Below are 16,065 nucleotides of genomic sequence, written 5' to 3'. Positions count from 1 at the left end.
AAATTTCTCATATCTCAAACTAATGTATGTCAGCAGGTTTCTAGTAGTGATTTCGAGTTCATATCACTTTTGTGAATTGACTAATCAAAGGTTGCTTGCCAGTAACATTTTCCCTTGCATCACAGCAGGCCGATGGATTTTGTTTTTGTTTCTAATCTTTTTTCAAGAGAGTAAGCAAGCACTTTATTTGTGTCAATATTCTCTATCACTCCACTCTAGAAAACTATCCACCATGCCACAAAGCAACTGGACTTTGGCTGTTTTAAGAAGGTCACCAGTTTGGTAGGTCAGCAAATGCAGCTTACCTTTGAATAATCCTCATGTTCTCTGTGAAACTGGGGTGCACGCTGCTATAGTTGACCTCATGTGAACCAGATATGCATTCAGCAACTCCATGACAGTTTTCTATATTTTCATTTTTGCTTGTTTTGTGGTTTGGGTTTTAAGATGATTTCAAAGAAGAGGGTTGAGATAGTCCTACTCTCCCATCATCAGTTGCTCTCTACAATAATAACATTTAATAAATGTTAAAATTAAAGCCTGAAAAAGAATTAATCTTCCATGCTACAACTAATAGAAATTCCAATTCTTTGTAACTAGGCTCTACTTGCATTTTTACCAAGCTCTATGAACATTTAAGAAGGTGTCATTTTCTTCTTCACAAACGTGAAAGAGATAATCCTACATGGACATCTGCTTGACAATTTGAAAGTTCACATGAAAAATTCTTAAGGCTACATATTATTCCTTCTATGGTTTTCTAAATTGTATTTCTTATATTACTTGCATGGTAGTGAATATGTAATATATTTATGTCTACAATTTGTTTCTAAAGCATTTTTATACATTTTATTTTCAATCTTAATCCTTAGAGGCTCAAAACAAACAAATCACTTATACTGCAAGTGCTATATCTGCTTGGTATTACTAACCTAGGAAGTAGTTCTTTTGTTGTTGTTGTTTTGTTTTGTTTTTTGTATCTTCTTTTCAGTAAAGAAGCCAGTAATACCACAACCTCCAAATAGTTCTAATAATAATAAATGAAAGAATATGAAACCTCTAGCTCTATAAATTAAACAAATAAATAAAAAACTCTCCCTGAAATGTGTCACTTGCTGATGTTTAGTTTGCCTAGAATGCATGTTTACCCTCTGCCTGCTGACTAACTTTCCCAAACCTTCTGATGAAGTAATTTTCTAACAGGAGAAAATGATACAGCATTCCTCACTTGTAACAGGTGGTCCCCAAGTGGTCATCCATCTTCCCTTGTGGTCTCTATTGTGAACTGTAAATCATGTCAGCCAATGACAGCTTGTGAGTCAGTGTGATCTATCATCATTGCAAGAGCCACCAGTCACAACACGCACACACTCAATCTATCTGCATGCAAGTGATGGATTTGGTTAGAAAATTGCCATTTCACATTCTGGAAAACATGAACTGATGTGAATTCATAATTGAAATATTTTAACCTGTGATCTTGTGTAAATGACATTATATCATTTTCCCTGAAATTCAGCTGGCAAAGATAAGGTTGAGGAAGAAGTTCATTAAAAATTCTGTAAGAATACCCCATATTTTCTGCACTCTATCAGCCAAATTCACAAATTAATTAATTATTCATCAAGTATTTTGAGTAGAATCTCTACCATGAGCTGCTTTTAAAAATACTAAAATTAACAATACAAATAGATGCACTTAAAATAAGGAATCCTGGGTGGAAGGGTTAACATGAAGACCAAAATGTATTTCTTTAGAGATGGACCATGAGCTGAGGCTTGAAGGATAATAAGTGGACTTGTTGAACAGGTTGAGTCCGAGGTATACAGAACACTGAATGAACAAGAACACTGAATCAAGAAAGAATTTAGTATGAAGGAACAACTGCTAGAGATACTTCAAGAGTTTATTTAGTGGCCAATGGCCAAATAAGATCTGAGTAAGAGTTAGGCAAGAGGTCAGTGTGGGAGCATTCTGTGAATGGCATGAGCTATATGCTGTGATCAGTAGCTCCTGAAACATCTCCTGTTTTTGTTAGCTTATTTTTTTGCTTATTTTAGATAGCTTTATTGAGATATAATTCACATATCTTTTTTAAGATTACATTTTTATTAATTCTTTGAGAACTTCATTCATTGTATTTTGATTATATTCATAATTAACTCTCTTAAAATGTCCTTTAAGTTTACAATTCAGTGATTATTAATGATAAATTAAGACATAATGAGGAACCAAAAGTACGATAGGTAGGCAGAGTGATGTATGTTTCCTTGGAGATGTGGCATAAATTGAGACTTAAAGCCTGCATTAGAAGCATTCCTGGTAAAGAGGTAGGATCGAGGAGATAGTGGTATGTGGGAATCAGCTCTCATCAACACAGTCTATTTCTAGGCTAATTATACACATATTGTTCACACTTATTCACATCATCACTCCTCACTCCCCACACTCCAAGTCAGTAAATAGCCACCTACTTTCTCTATCAATGTACTTCCATTTCTGGACTTTGCACCTAAGGAAATCATAGGTTATGTGACCATTGCATCTATTCACCAGTTGATGAGCATTTTGATACTTCTATTTGTTTATATTTATTATGAATAATGATGCCATGTGTTGGGTAGTTTTTTGTCAACTTGAGACAAGTCAGAGTTATCTAAGAAGAGGAAACCATAATTGAGAAAATATTTCCATAAGAATAGGCCAGTCTGTAAGGTTATTTTCTTAATTAGTGATTGATGTAGGAGGGCATAGTCCACAGTGGGTGGTGCCACACCTGGACAGATGGTCATGGGGTATATTTAAAAAAAAATGGCTGAGTAGGCCATGAGGAGCAATCCAGTAAGCAGCATTCCTCCATGATTCTATATGACCTTGGTTTCTGCCTGTAGGTCACTGCCCTGTTTGAGTCCCTGCCCTGTCTTTCTTCGATTATAATGATGGACTATCACATAGAACTGCAAACTGAAACTCCTTTCCTCCCTAGGTTGCTTTTGACTATGGTGTTTTATCATAGCAATAGGAACCTAGGATATGCTACAAGCATTCACATAAAAGTCTTCATATGTATATATAAATTTATTAGATAGATTCTTGGGTATGGGATTCTTGGACCACATATTGAGATTGTGTTTACCAGTTTAAGAAATGACGTGAAAGACATTTTTCAAATTAACTAAATGATTTAATATGATCGTTATTAATGTATCATTTTTCTGAGGGCTGGGGAGGTGGCTCAGTAGGTTAAAGCACTTGTGACAGACAAGTCTGATGACCTGAGTTCATCACTGGTAACCATATGGTGGGAAGAGGGACGTGACTCTCACAGGTTGTCCTCTGACCTCTATATACACTATGAAATGTACACGCGCACGCGCACACACACACTAAAAGAATGCAATAACAATTTAAGATATATGAGGGTTCTATTTCTTCTGTAAATTTTTAATTAGGATTTAATTATATTTGGATTTGTATTTTAAATAAATTACTCTGATAATCTGGAAATTAGGTGAAATATTGTGGCCATTTAGAAAAGTGTAGATGAATTTCTAAGCAGTCTTATTAAATAAAATAAACACAGAGCTAAATATAGGGGTGAAAGTCTTAGAGATAAGGGAAGCAGGAATAGCCACTAGCTAACCTTACCTCACCACACCACAGCTTCCAAAGTGAGTTACTTCCTGTCTACCCATTCCTTTATTGCCTTGTTGTTTTGCCCTCTCATTGACTCTTAGCCCAGCTACCTCATTTCCTTGTCACTGCCTGTCTGTACAGACCTCCAGGTCTCTATGGTTGGTACTGGGACTAAAGATGTATGTCACCACGCTTGGCTCTGTTCCCTAGTATGGACTTGAACACACAGAGCCCCTGCCTGCCAAGTGATCAGATTAAGGGCATGTGCTACCACTGCCTGACTTTTGTGTTTACTTAAAATGGCTTGCTATTTCCTCTGATCTCCAGACAAACTTTGTTTATTCACATACAAATAAATATCACCACATTTCAGCACAAATAAAATACCACCACAGAAAAGTGTTGCAATAGTCTAGGTGAAAGCTAAAACCTTGAACTATAGGGGTGATTGTAACTGACTTAGAGAAGTTGCACCTTCCATGAAAAGTAATGAGCCTTAAAAAAAATCATTTGCTTCTATCAAGTGTGGGACTCTGGTTCACAAAAGTTTAAAGAGGGAGCAGGGACCTATCTAGCCAGCCAAATTAGCTAAGAAAACCAAGCTTCAAATGATTAAACTGATCACTTTTACATCTGAAATGAGCAGCATTGAGAACTGTATCCCACACATTTCAATACCATTTACACCATCACTGTATCATTTTCTATTGGTTCACCAACTGCATGCTGGGAACCAATATTACACATCCTACAGTGTGTTCTTCCACTCAGGAGATGACATTTTATTTGGTTCTAAACATAATTGCAAGACTATCATAGTTCTGTAATAAGTACATAAATATAATGAATTACTAAATTCTACCTGCCCTGCTTGTATTATTTGTATCAGCTAGCAAACGGAGTATTGTGTTGTATATCCCACATCTCATTCATAGCCTATTACTGCTTTGTTAGGAAGCAATAAACTATTTCACTGAGAAAATAATGTAACAGGATCCATAAACTTATCTACAGTTTATGATAGTGTTTCCTTCAAAATAGCTACACAAGGTTGTTGTAATGTGAGTCTAAATGAAAGATGAGATGATATGACACTATTATATTTGTATTCAAATGTGTTTTCAAACTGAAAATGAACAGTTAGGAAAAAATTAGCTGGCATTTAAAGATTTGGCAAAAGTCTTAATTGTCACATTGTACAATGACATGATATATACATATGTATAGTATATAATAAAAAATAACCTTTAAGAAAAATAAGCAAATTAACCTATAATTAAATTATGTTTTATCTTAGAGTAGTAAATGTGAAATTACCTGCAATACAGAGCTGGGCTCATGTAACAGACACAAGAGACCTTTGATCCTTGAAAACATTTCTTCCTAACAACTTGTAAATATTGAGATTTTAAAAGAACCACTTGAACAGCCTCTACTGATCATTCTTAAAGGTTTAGATGATGCTGAGTGTCTCATAAATTTCATAATGTGATTTTATTCCTAGTCATTTGATATACGTGAATAAGTAAAAGGAGTATAAACATGAAACCAAAATAGAAGAACATCATAGTTCCCCAGAAAGAACCAGACACTGTTGAGTACAATGATCACATGTCACCATTTTTTTTCTAACTGGTGAGCTCATGCCCCAGTTTACGAGTATCACCTTGATTGATTTATATGCCAACAAAATACTATAAAATATTAACAAACGGGTGGAGGACATGGCCCACTGAATCAACTAAGCAGGGGCATATGGATCATAGAGACTAAGGCAGCAAGCACGGGCCTGCAGGGGTCTGCACCAGGTCCTCTGTGTGTACGTTGTGGCTGTTGGCTTGGTGTTTCTGTGGGACTCCTGACTGTGGGAGTGAGTGTATCTTTAACTTGTTTGACTGCATGTAGGACTCTTCCTCCATTTGGGTTGCCTTGTCCAGTCTTGTTGTGAGGTCTGTTGCCTTGTCTTAAGAGTATTTTGCTTTGTGATGTACGGTTATTGTCTTTTGGAGACCTGATATTTTTTTGAAGGGAGACTGATGGGGAGTAGATCCGGGGACTAGGGGAGGTAAGGGGTGCTGGGAAGATCAGAGGGAAAGCAACTTGTGGTCAGATTGTATGTTATGAGCAAATACTCTAAGTTTAATTAAAAGAGAGAAAGAGGAAGAAAGAAAGAAAGAAAGAAAGAAAGAAAGAAAGAAAGAAAGAAAGAAAGAAAGAAAGAAAGAAAGAAAGAAAGAAAGAAAGAAAGAAAGAAAGAAGGAAGGAAGGAAGGAAGGAAGGAAGGAAGGAAGGAAGGAAGGAAGGAAGGAAGGAAGGAAGGAAGGAAGGAAGAAAAAGAGAAAGAGATGAAAAAAAGAAAAGACCAGGATGGGTTTGTAAAGTTTTTCTGTTCTGCATAATCTTGTCTAATAGAACAGAAGGAAAATTGTAATGATCATCAACCATAAAAAGACCAGCAGCAGTGCTGTGGGATGTCTTTCTGTATACTGTGAATATGTGTGGTTCCCATTGGATAATAAATAAAGTTGATTTGGCCTATGGCAAGAAAACTTATAGCCAGGTAGGAAATCCAAGCAGAGATACAGAGAGAAGGGGGGAGTTGAGAGAGACACCAGCTTGCTGCAAAAGGAGCATCAAGATGCCAGCAGATTGGTAATGCCATGGCCACATAGCAACATATAGATTAATAGGAATGGGTTAATCTAAGATGAAAGAGATAGCTAGCAAGAAGCTGAAGCCATCGGACACACAGTTTATAATTAGTATAAGCCTCTGAGTAATTATTTTATAAACAGCTGTGGGACTACGGGCTGGGTGAGGCGAGAAAGTTCTGACCAAATATCAGCATTCTTACTTTAGGCTCAGGTAACCAATTCCTGTCTTTCAAGGAGAGTTGATAGGGAGCCCAGTGAAGAGATAAGTAAACTTATAAAACATACATGTCTGACACATTCAACACCTTTATGTCTTAAGTCCTCATAGTCATGTTTGTAGAAATTGTGGAGATAAGTAAAGATTGGGGTAAATGAACTAAGCAAGAAATTATTTACTTAATTCTTATGAACAAAAATTTTCATGTACTATAGTATTAGAGTTAAGGAGTATTTTAAACTAAATAAAACATCTATGAACTAGAAAGATGTGAAATGTTTTGTTGCACAGAAAAGTGAACTGAGAAGATCTCAATAACCCATGATAACTTGTGAAGAAGAAGAAGGGCTGTAGATGTAAAACTTTATGATTATTCCAGGTCTGGTTAAGTATACACATAAACATAGCCATGTACGTTTTTATAACTGAATTACAAGTTTTAGTCAGATAATATTGAAATTGTATTAAGAAATAGGGGATGTTAAGGACACATGCAAGGTCCTGTTGTTCAAATCTAAGATGGTCTTACAATAAAAACCCAGAGCCAGCTATCAGAGTGAAGGCTGAAAGATCAGAGAAACAGAGCAAGCTACAACCACCAACCCCACGAATCCTCTGACTGAAATCCTCTAAGTCTTCACCCTAAAGGATCTCAGCTGAACTGCTCTAGTTCCTGTTTCATCACGCCTTATATACCTTTCTCTGCCTGCCATCACTTTCTGGGGATTAAAGGTATGTGTGCTTCCCAGTACTGGGATTAAAGATGTGTTCCACCACTGCCTGGCCCTGTTTCCAGTGTGGCCTTGAACTCACAGAGATCCAGACAGATCTCTGCCTCCTGAGTGATAGGACTAGGTGTGTGTGCCACCACTGTCTGGCCTCTATGTCTAATCTAGAGCTGGCTCTGTCCTTTGGTCCTCTGGCAAGCTTTATTGGGGTACATAGTATATCACAATAAGGTCTTATCATGTATTTCATTAAATTATCTTTGTAACTAAATAATTAAATTACTGCCTGGATTAGAATATAGTTTTAATATGTTGTACAACCAAATTAAATTTCCTTCAAATTAAAAATACTTATAATTTTTTATATTTGAAAACTATTTATTTTAGTTTGAAGATTAAAAGTTTGCAAATATTTGGATGAATATGGGCCTCTTTGAAAGCAGGCCATATCCTTAAATGAATAACTAATCATAACGAGGGAGTTTGCTGATATTGGATCCAATTTTCTTAGAATTTTCTTTGAGTAAAGTGAATAACTTGTGACAAAAGCTGAAAGGCAAACTTGGTTTTCCTCTCTTTGTCTAGTAAAATGTTTGTTAACAATGAGCCCTCTGATTCCATCTCTCTAGCTGCAAATTAGTCTTACGCATCTTAAAGAATTTTGCAAACATTAACTTGGGTTTCAGACATGACAAACAAGAACTGACAGCATTAATCTGCCACCCACCCAGACATTTTTCAGTGTTTAAAGGCATCATGTTTGGTATGCTAGTAACATGATTTTTTGGTAACATCAAACAAGTTCTTTATAATAACTTTTGTGTGCTGCAAAAAAGAGGCCTCTTTGATGAGAGTTGAGTAAAAAGATAAATATTTAGAAGGACAAACACATATTACACCAATTTAACATAATAGTAGTAGTAAGTGGTGCTCTTGGGTCCATTATCTCTCCAGCCATGGTTTACTCTACTAGACATGTAGTACTCCAGTCGAGAGGACTTTCAGTTTAACTATACAGATATTAGTTACCCACAATAGTGCCACTATTGCAATATTTGGCATATCAAAAATGAGACGTTTCCCATTCTCTCCACTCTTTCAATTGTAGTCCTTGAAGTCCTGCAATAGCAATAAGACAAGAGAAAGCTATAAATGGAATATAAATAGGAAAGGAAGAAAGAGTCAGAAAGAATGCTGTGTATTCCACAAAGAAAAAATTCAAGTTCTTCCTTTGTAGATAACAGAATTGTATTTATAGTACAATCAAACTAATCAATTAAAACCTCCCATTTGGGGGCAGCTTGGTGGTTGATCAGTTGCCTTGCATGTGGAAAGCCCTTGACCCAAATTCTAACACTACTCAAACAAACAACAATAACTACATTACTAAAAGAACCCTTGAATTAGTAAACAATTATAACAAGATTATAGCAGGATAGTAGTACATGAAAGATCTACTCCAGGTCTAATTACCTCCCACAGACTCCACCTAATATTATCTTTGAAATTAAAACTTCAACATTAGATACCATTGCTAAGCTTATATCATGAGCCTTTGTCTTGTTAATGTTACATAATCCAAAGTGTAGCTAAAGGAGTCAATATCCAACTACTGCAACCCAGATTACAGGACTCCAAAGAATCACCAATGCTACAATCTAAAAAAAGATTCTGTAATTCCTGCAGAAAATGTTTGGATGACATATAAAAATTTTTAATTTTATAACCATGCTTATGGCAACATTTGCTTGACATATAACCTGATGTACATTGTAGTTTCATAATAGCATATACAATGTAAAACGTGCTCTTAGTCTTAAGAAATTATAATCAAGAGCCAGAAATTTAAACTTAGTTCAATTCAACTCAATTATGGAGACAAGAGGGGAGATAAAGCCAGTTGAAAGAAAACATTAGTGACCTATCAGTCAAGTTTTTTGGTTGTTGCTCTGTTTTGTTTTGTTTTTGTTTTGTTTTGTTTTGTTTTGTTTTGTTTTGTTTTGTTTTGTTTTGTTTAACACAGCATGTAATAAGCAGGAAAGATTAACTCAGTGGGCTTTATACCTATTTTCATCATGTTCAACAAAGGCAACAGTAAATAACATAGGTACAGTAGAAGTAGAATTAGGTAATGAAAAATTCTGGCCTAGGAATTAAAAATTATATTATCAGGTAAACTCATCTAACTCTTCTACTTCATGGCTTTTTCACCAATAAGCTGGGGAACAATAATTTGAAGCTGAGTTAATGATTGTTTAAAGATTTAACACATTCATCATCTATAAAACCTATGTGTGGCATTTAGCAGGAACTTAATTAATGTTAATATTCCTTTTACACCAAGTCTTCTTGAATGAAAAATCTACACTGATTGATCCCCTCATTCAGAAGCATTTGTTGGGGACCTAACAATATTTACATTAGGTTGGTTTATGCCCTAGATAAACAAATGCAAAATGCAACTCATTGTGACTTCTAGTAATGCATGGTTTTGTAACAAAACCAAGTCACCAAACTAAATTAGGGGAATTGCAAGAATGCCTTGACCAGAGCCTGAGCAAAGAGACAGAGCATGGAACACAAGAAGGGAGCTTGGACACTGAGAGCTGGCTTCAAGAACACATAGGACTGTCTGGGAAAACAGTGATACAAGGAGTGTGTATGAAGAAATGTCATCTACGGACTCACAGGACAAGAGAGAGTATTTTTTATTTGAGGAACCAAAAGAAAATGGATCTGGCCAGAATAAAATGCATGTGTAAGTAAGAAAACTGAGAATTAAAGGTGTATGGCCAAGAGGAGGTCAATACATGAAGACCTTTAAAGTCAGGTAACCATGAAATTTGCCATTTTGAGGAAGTACTTATGAAAGTGTAAGGCATAGCAATAATTTTAACCTACAATACAGACATAAGCTGAGACTTTTCCATGAGGCTTGGCATGTAGAATAGTTCTAGGCTGTATTCCTTTCTCTTGTTTAAGAGACAAAGCTCACCTAAGCAGCCTTGCCTGCCCTAGGACTCATGACCTTCCTGCCTGGCCTGCTGGCCAGCTGGGATTACAGGGCTGCACTACACACTCAGATCCTGGACTTCCTTCATCAATATTCTTGGCACCATTTTACTTTCTCCTTAGGTGTGTATGTATTTGTTGGTGTTGTGTATAAAATTTTACAGACATGGGGCTTCTGCTATCAACAAAACCATGATGTCCATTCACATCAGTTCCAAAATAACTTGTATCTGTTCTTACATGAAACTCTACTTCCATTCTCTTTTTGTTTTTGATCACATCCTTCAATTTCTTCAACTCTTCCTTTGAATAATACATGTTTCTTGGCTATTTGTTCTTGCTTTCTGTTGCATTTATGTTCTTTTTATTTGATATTTATTTATTATGATAACAGTGGAAGTCCTTTTTATTTACCCCAAAGACAAGAAGCCAAGTGTAATCTTCATATAAATTTAAATCCTAGCTACAGTAATGATTTCCAAAGTTTCATTTTATTATCAAAAACCCTTACATCTAATTTCACAAACTGTGCTTGTGATTTCTATAGACATCAAAACATACATTTCTTATAAGAAGCCTATACTCAATGTCTCTAAAACATGACTCTTATCTCCACATAATTCTGTTAGCTCTCCAAGGTTTATTATGACAGTAAAAATGATATCTTTGTGTCTCACCTGCCTCATAATCCTGGGAATACTCCTGTACTCTTTTTCTACAGCCAGTAAATACTTCTAACTCCATTAAATGGGGCCAGAATTGTCTTACATTCTTCTCATTGACGAGGGTAGCTGTATATCTTAGTTTAACAAAACATACTCTTTCTCTTAAAATATCATTCTGGCTGGATAATGTATTTAATAAATTAAAAGTACTTAATTAATTTGATATTTTCAGGCCTAACTATCAACTTCTTAAATGCAGTCATGACTTGTGATTTCTGTCATTGGCCTCTTCTCTCTCCTCTAACTTAGATTCCTGTCACACTTCTGAATGGAGAAGGAAATCCAGCTACTTGAACCTGTTTAAAGCTCTTTGTGTGCATTCTTTAACATTCTGATCCTGTATTCTTCCTCTGTGGAGCATCTTTGCTCTAACTCACTCATAATCCACTTGTAGCATGAATCTTAAAAGTTCTTATTAATAAAATCAAACCTGAGGCCAGTTATTGGGATGAATACTAGAAGATCAGACAGACAGAAAGAGCTACAGCTAACCTCACCTGGCCAACTTCTCAGCTGGTCCTATTTTCTCAGACTGGAAGCTTCTGTGTCCTCATCTCAATGGCTCTCAGCTGAACTGCTGCTCAAAAGCCTGAAGCTTAACCAGAAAAAAAGCTTCTAGTTTCTGGTCCTCACACCTTATATATCTTTCTGCTTTCTACCACCACTCCCTGGGATTAAAGGCGTGAGTCACCATGCTTGGCTGTATCCTTGAACACATGGATTTCTACCTCTGGAATGCTAGGATTAAAGGTGTGTGCTACCACTGCCTATCCTTTATGTTTAATATTGTGGCTGCTCTGTCTCTGACCCCAGATGAGTTTATTAGCATGCACAATATTTGGGGGAATACAATACCACATCCACTGGCCCCCAGTCTCATGCAAGCATTCCTTGAAGTACTGCCTGGTACATCTCTATTTTGCACTTGCAGCTGTACATTGTTAACTGTTTAGTGACCATCTGCATGTGCAGGCCACTATTGCCAAAGGCCATGCTACATTTTTCTTTTTATCTTTTAAGCAGCTATGCTACATTCTTCTCTTTATCTATTGAGCAGTGTTATGCACAAAATCTGACTGCAAAACTTGCATTTGTTTTTCTCTAATCTCTCTTAAATTATTGATATGTTATAACTACATGGTACACTAATACAGTTCTGCACATATACACAGCAAACTAACATTTATATCATTTTTCTTTGATTTAAAAAAATTCTATGAAGTCTATTAGCCTTCTCTTCATGCAACAAAATTGAGAAAAATGAAGGTCTTTTTATTGATTTGTCATTTAAATTCACATATGCCAATTAATTTTATTGTCACAGAATCTGCTTCAACTCTTACTCTGTGCTTTCAGGGCATCATATATGTTTCTGGATAGTTTTGTTTGGACATAAATGATCTACTATAATCTTTTTTTCCAAACAAGGTGAGATATCTAATGCTAGATATGATAAGGATTTAAACTTCAACATGGATTTTTCTTTTTTTTAATTTAATTTAATTTAATTTTACAATACCATTCAGTTCTACATAACAGCCACAGATTCCCTTGTTATACCCCTTCCTGCCCCCCTCACCTTCACCCCAGCCCACCCCCCATTCCCACCTCCTCCAGGGCAGAGCCTCCCCCGAGGACTGAGATCAACCTGGTAGACCCAGTCCAGGCAGGTCCAGTCCCCTCCTCCCAGATTGAGCCAAACGTCCCTGCATAAGTCCCAGGTTTCAAACAGCTAGCTCATGCAATGAGCCCAGGATCTGGTACCACTGCCCAGATGCCTCCCAAACAGATCAAGCCAATCAAGTGTCTCACCTATTCAGAGGGCCTGATCCAGTTGGGGGCCCCTCAGCCTTTGGTTCATAGTTCATGTGTTTCCATTCATTTGGCTACTTGTCCCTGTGCTTTATCCAACCTTGGTTTCAACAATTCTCGCTCATATAAACCCTCCTCTTTCTCCCTAATTAGACTGCCGGCGCTCCACTTGGGGCCTAGCCGTGGATGTCTGCATCCAGATTCCTCAGTCCTTGGATGGGGTTTCTGGCACAACTATTAGGGAGTTTGGCCATCCCATCACCAGAGTAGGTCAGTCCCGGCTGTCTCTCGACCATTGCCAACAGTCTTTCGTGGGGATATCTTTGTGGATTTCTGTGGGCCTCTTTAGCACTTTGTCACTCATAGGAGGATACTAGATGTGGAACAAGGATGACTAGACTGCTATTCACATCACCAGTGAGGCTACTTGGAAAACAGGACCCCAAGAAAGATACGGGGATCGCCCAATGATGGAGAAATGGCTGAGACCTACATGAACAACCTGGACATGAGTGGGAGCAATGAAGGGCAAGGGTCGAGGGAAAGAGAGCGGAGGTCCCAGCTGGATCAAGAACAGAGAGGGAGAACAAGGAATAGGAGACCATGGTAAATGAAGACCACATGAGAAAAGGAAGAATCAACATGGATTTTTCAATGTATTGTAGTTCCTATATTAAATGTCCCCAAAAGCTATCTGTCTCAGGATGAGTCACCATCTAATCATTATTAGGAAACAGTAGAAACTTTATGGGGGTGGAGCCTAATGGGATGCCTTCTGGTCACATGACCTTGAAAATTAGACTCTCACTCCTTCTATGGTATTCATCACCTAGTCACGAAGTGGATGGCAGAGCTCGACCATCCTCTCCTCACAATGATATGGTTCCTGCCTTGCTAATAGGTCTCAAAGAAGTGGAACAAATGAATTCTGGACAGAAACCTCCAAATTATTAAGCCCAAACAACCCTTTTTGCCTTACAAGTTAATCAGTTCAGATATTTGTTGCATTCACTGAAAACTAACACAGAAAATAGGAAGAGTTGGTTCTGAGAAATGAAGTTGCTGATATGACCATACTGAATTGATTTGATCTTGGAACTCAGATGCTCTTAATATTGCTATCATATAGCCAGTTACAATCCTCAGTAATCCTTGGTTTCGTATCTAGAAAATAGAAGTAATGGGATAAAAACCATTTGTGGTTACACTTGGAAAATTGCTCTGCAATAGTCTGGCATTTTGGCCTTTCTCTTCTGATATTGACATTGAGTTGGATGAATGCAAGAAACAACTGAAAAGCAAAACAAAACAAAAAACCCTACATGTAGCGATACAGTTAGAGTGAAAACAAATGTTAGATGTAGGAGGAGTGCTAGGGTGAAAACAATGAAATAATCCCTGTTTTGCCCAAAAAAACTCTAAATCAGCATCATTTTTAAACTATATACAATCATAGAATAAAACATTTTAAATAAAGATAAAGAACAAAGATACCTTATATAGAAAGGAACAAAGGTTAGAATTGTTTAAAACTTTTCCTCATAAGATGTACAAGAAAACAAAGACTAGATCGAAATATCTGAAGTATAAACAGGAAGAAAAAAGCAGCCTAGAAATTCTATTTCCTGATAAATTATTCAACATTAAAGGTGGAACAATAAAGACGGGATTGGGGGCAGGATTTGATATTAGTAGAATTGCCTTATAAGAAGTATTTGAGGGCTGGAGAGATGGCTCAGAGGTTCAGAGCACTGGCTACTCTTCCAGAGGTCCTGAGTTCAATTCCCAGCAACCACATGGTGGCTCATAACTATCTATAGTAAGATCTAGTGCCTTCTTCTGGCATACAGCCATACATGCAGCCAGAACACTGCATACATGATAAATAAATAAATCTTTTAAAAAAGTATTTGAAAAAAATTAGATGGCAACATTATTCAAAAGATGCAAATCTTCCCAGCACTTAGAGAGCTGAGGCAGGAGGATTGCCCATTTGTTGGTATGGTTGTTTAAGGTCAAAGCTCTGTATAGTGAAACACTGTCTCAAAACAAACAACAAATAAATGAACAAAACAACAACAAAACCTGTGAATCTACATAAATAAAAATATCAAAGAAGAAACAAGCACAGGTAAAAATAAATACTGTTATTTTCCTTAATTGATCTAACATTACCATTTGTTCAAAACACCACCAACAGCAATTTATTTCAATATGTGTACTCAAATATTTATCTAACATGTGTATATTTATTTGTGGTTGTACATATAATAGGTCCATATTATCCTTAGTTTTATTTTCTGTGGTTCCAATTACTTATTACTAATCATTGTTCAAAAATATTCACAGAAAATTTCTAGAAATAAATAATTTATAAGTTTACAAACTAATTTACAAAATAAATAGTTTACAAAATATATGCCACTCAAGTAATTTGATACAATTTTGTACTATAATGCTCTTCATTGTTCTGAACATGAACGACTGACGTGTTCTGTGTGTCTGTGGTGTATGTGCTACCTTTTTATTAGGCATTTAGAAGCCATCTTGGTCTTTGGATTTACTGTCATGTTATTATAATCTTTATGTACAATTTTGTCCTTTTTTAGTTAATCCCAAGGATCAAGAGTAATAATTTTATCAATTTGGATATTCTGAAGAGACAGCTTTAAACAACTTAAGGAAAATACTAAGCGTTCTTGGTTAGAAAGAGAAGAAAAGTACTTATGATGAGATTGATAATATCTACGTGAACCAGAGCATTTGGAGGAAAGATTAGATTCATGTAAAGTTTATTCTGAATATGGTTTTAATTATTTTATTATTAGTTATTGTTATTAATCTCAGTATGCTTAAGTTATGAAACTTCTTTACATAAAAAAGCACAATAGCACACACAGGGCTTGGAACTATATTCTTAGAGTATTGGATGTCCACTGTAGTCTTACAAAATATATCCCTTGGATAAAGTGGAAATCACTTATAGTTAAAGGAAATATGGATTTTTGTTTTGTTTTAGCAAACAGGAAGGAGGAATAAAGCTCACTTTTTATGATAAATTGTAACTGTGAAATAAAATAGTGCCGTTTGGAAGTGGACTGAGATTAATATGAGGTATTAGTTATAAATGTAAAACAAACTATGTTAGTTGTAAATGTATCCAAACTCTATGAAAACTATTAAAAGTTTTTAAAATTTATAGTATAAACTTATTTTGGAAAGAAAAAAAAGAGGATGAATTATATACAAAGCTCAACTATGCTCTCAAAAAAAACCCCAAG

This window comes from Peromyscus maniculatus, chromosome 6 (assembly GCF_049852395.1).
Source record: "Peromyscus maniculatus bairdii isolate BWxNUB_F1_BW_parent chromosome 6, HU_Pman_BW_mat_3.1, whole genome shotgun sequence".
NCBI lineage: Eukaryota > Metazoa > Chordata > Mammalia > Rodentia > Cricetidae > Peromyscus > Peromyscus maniculatus.
This window is presented reverse-complemented; position numbering follows the sequence as displayed.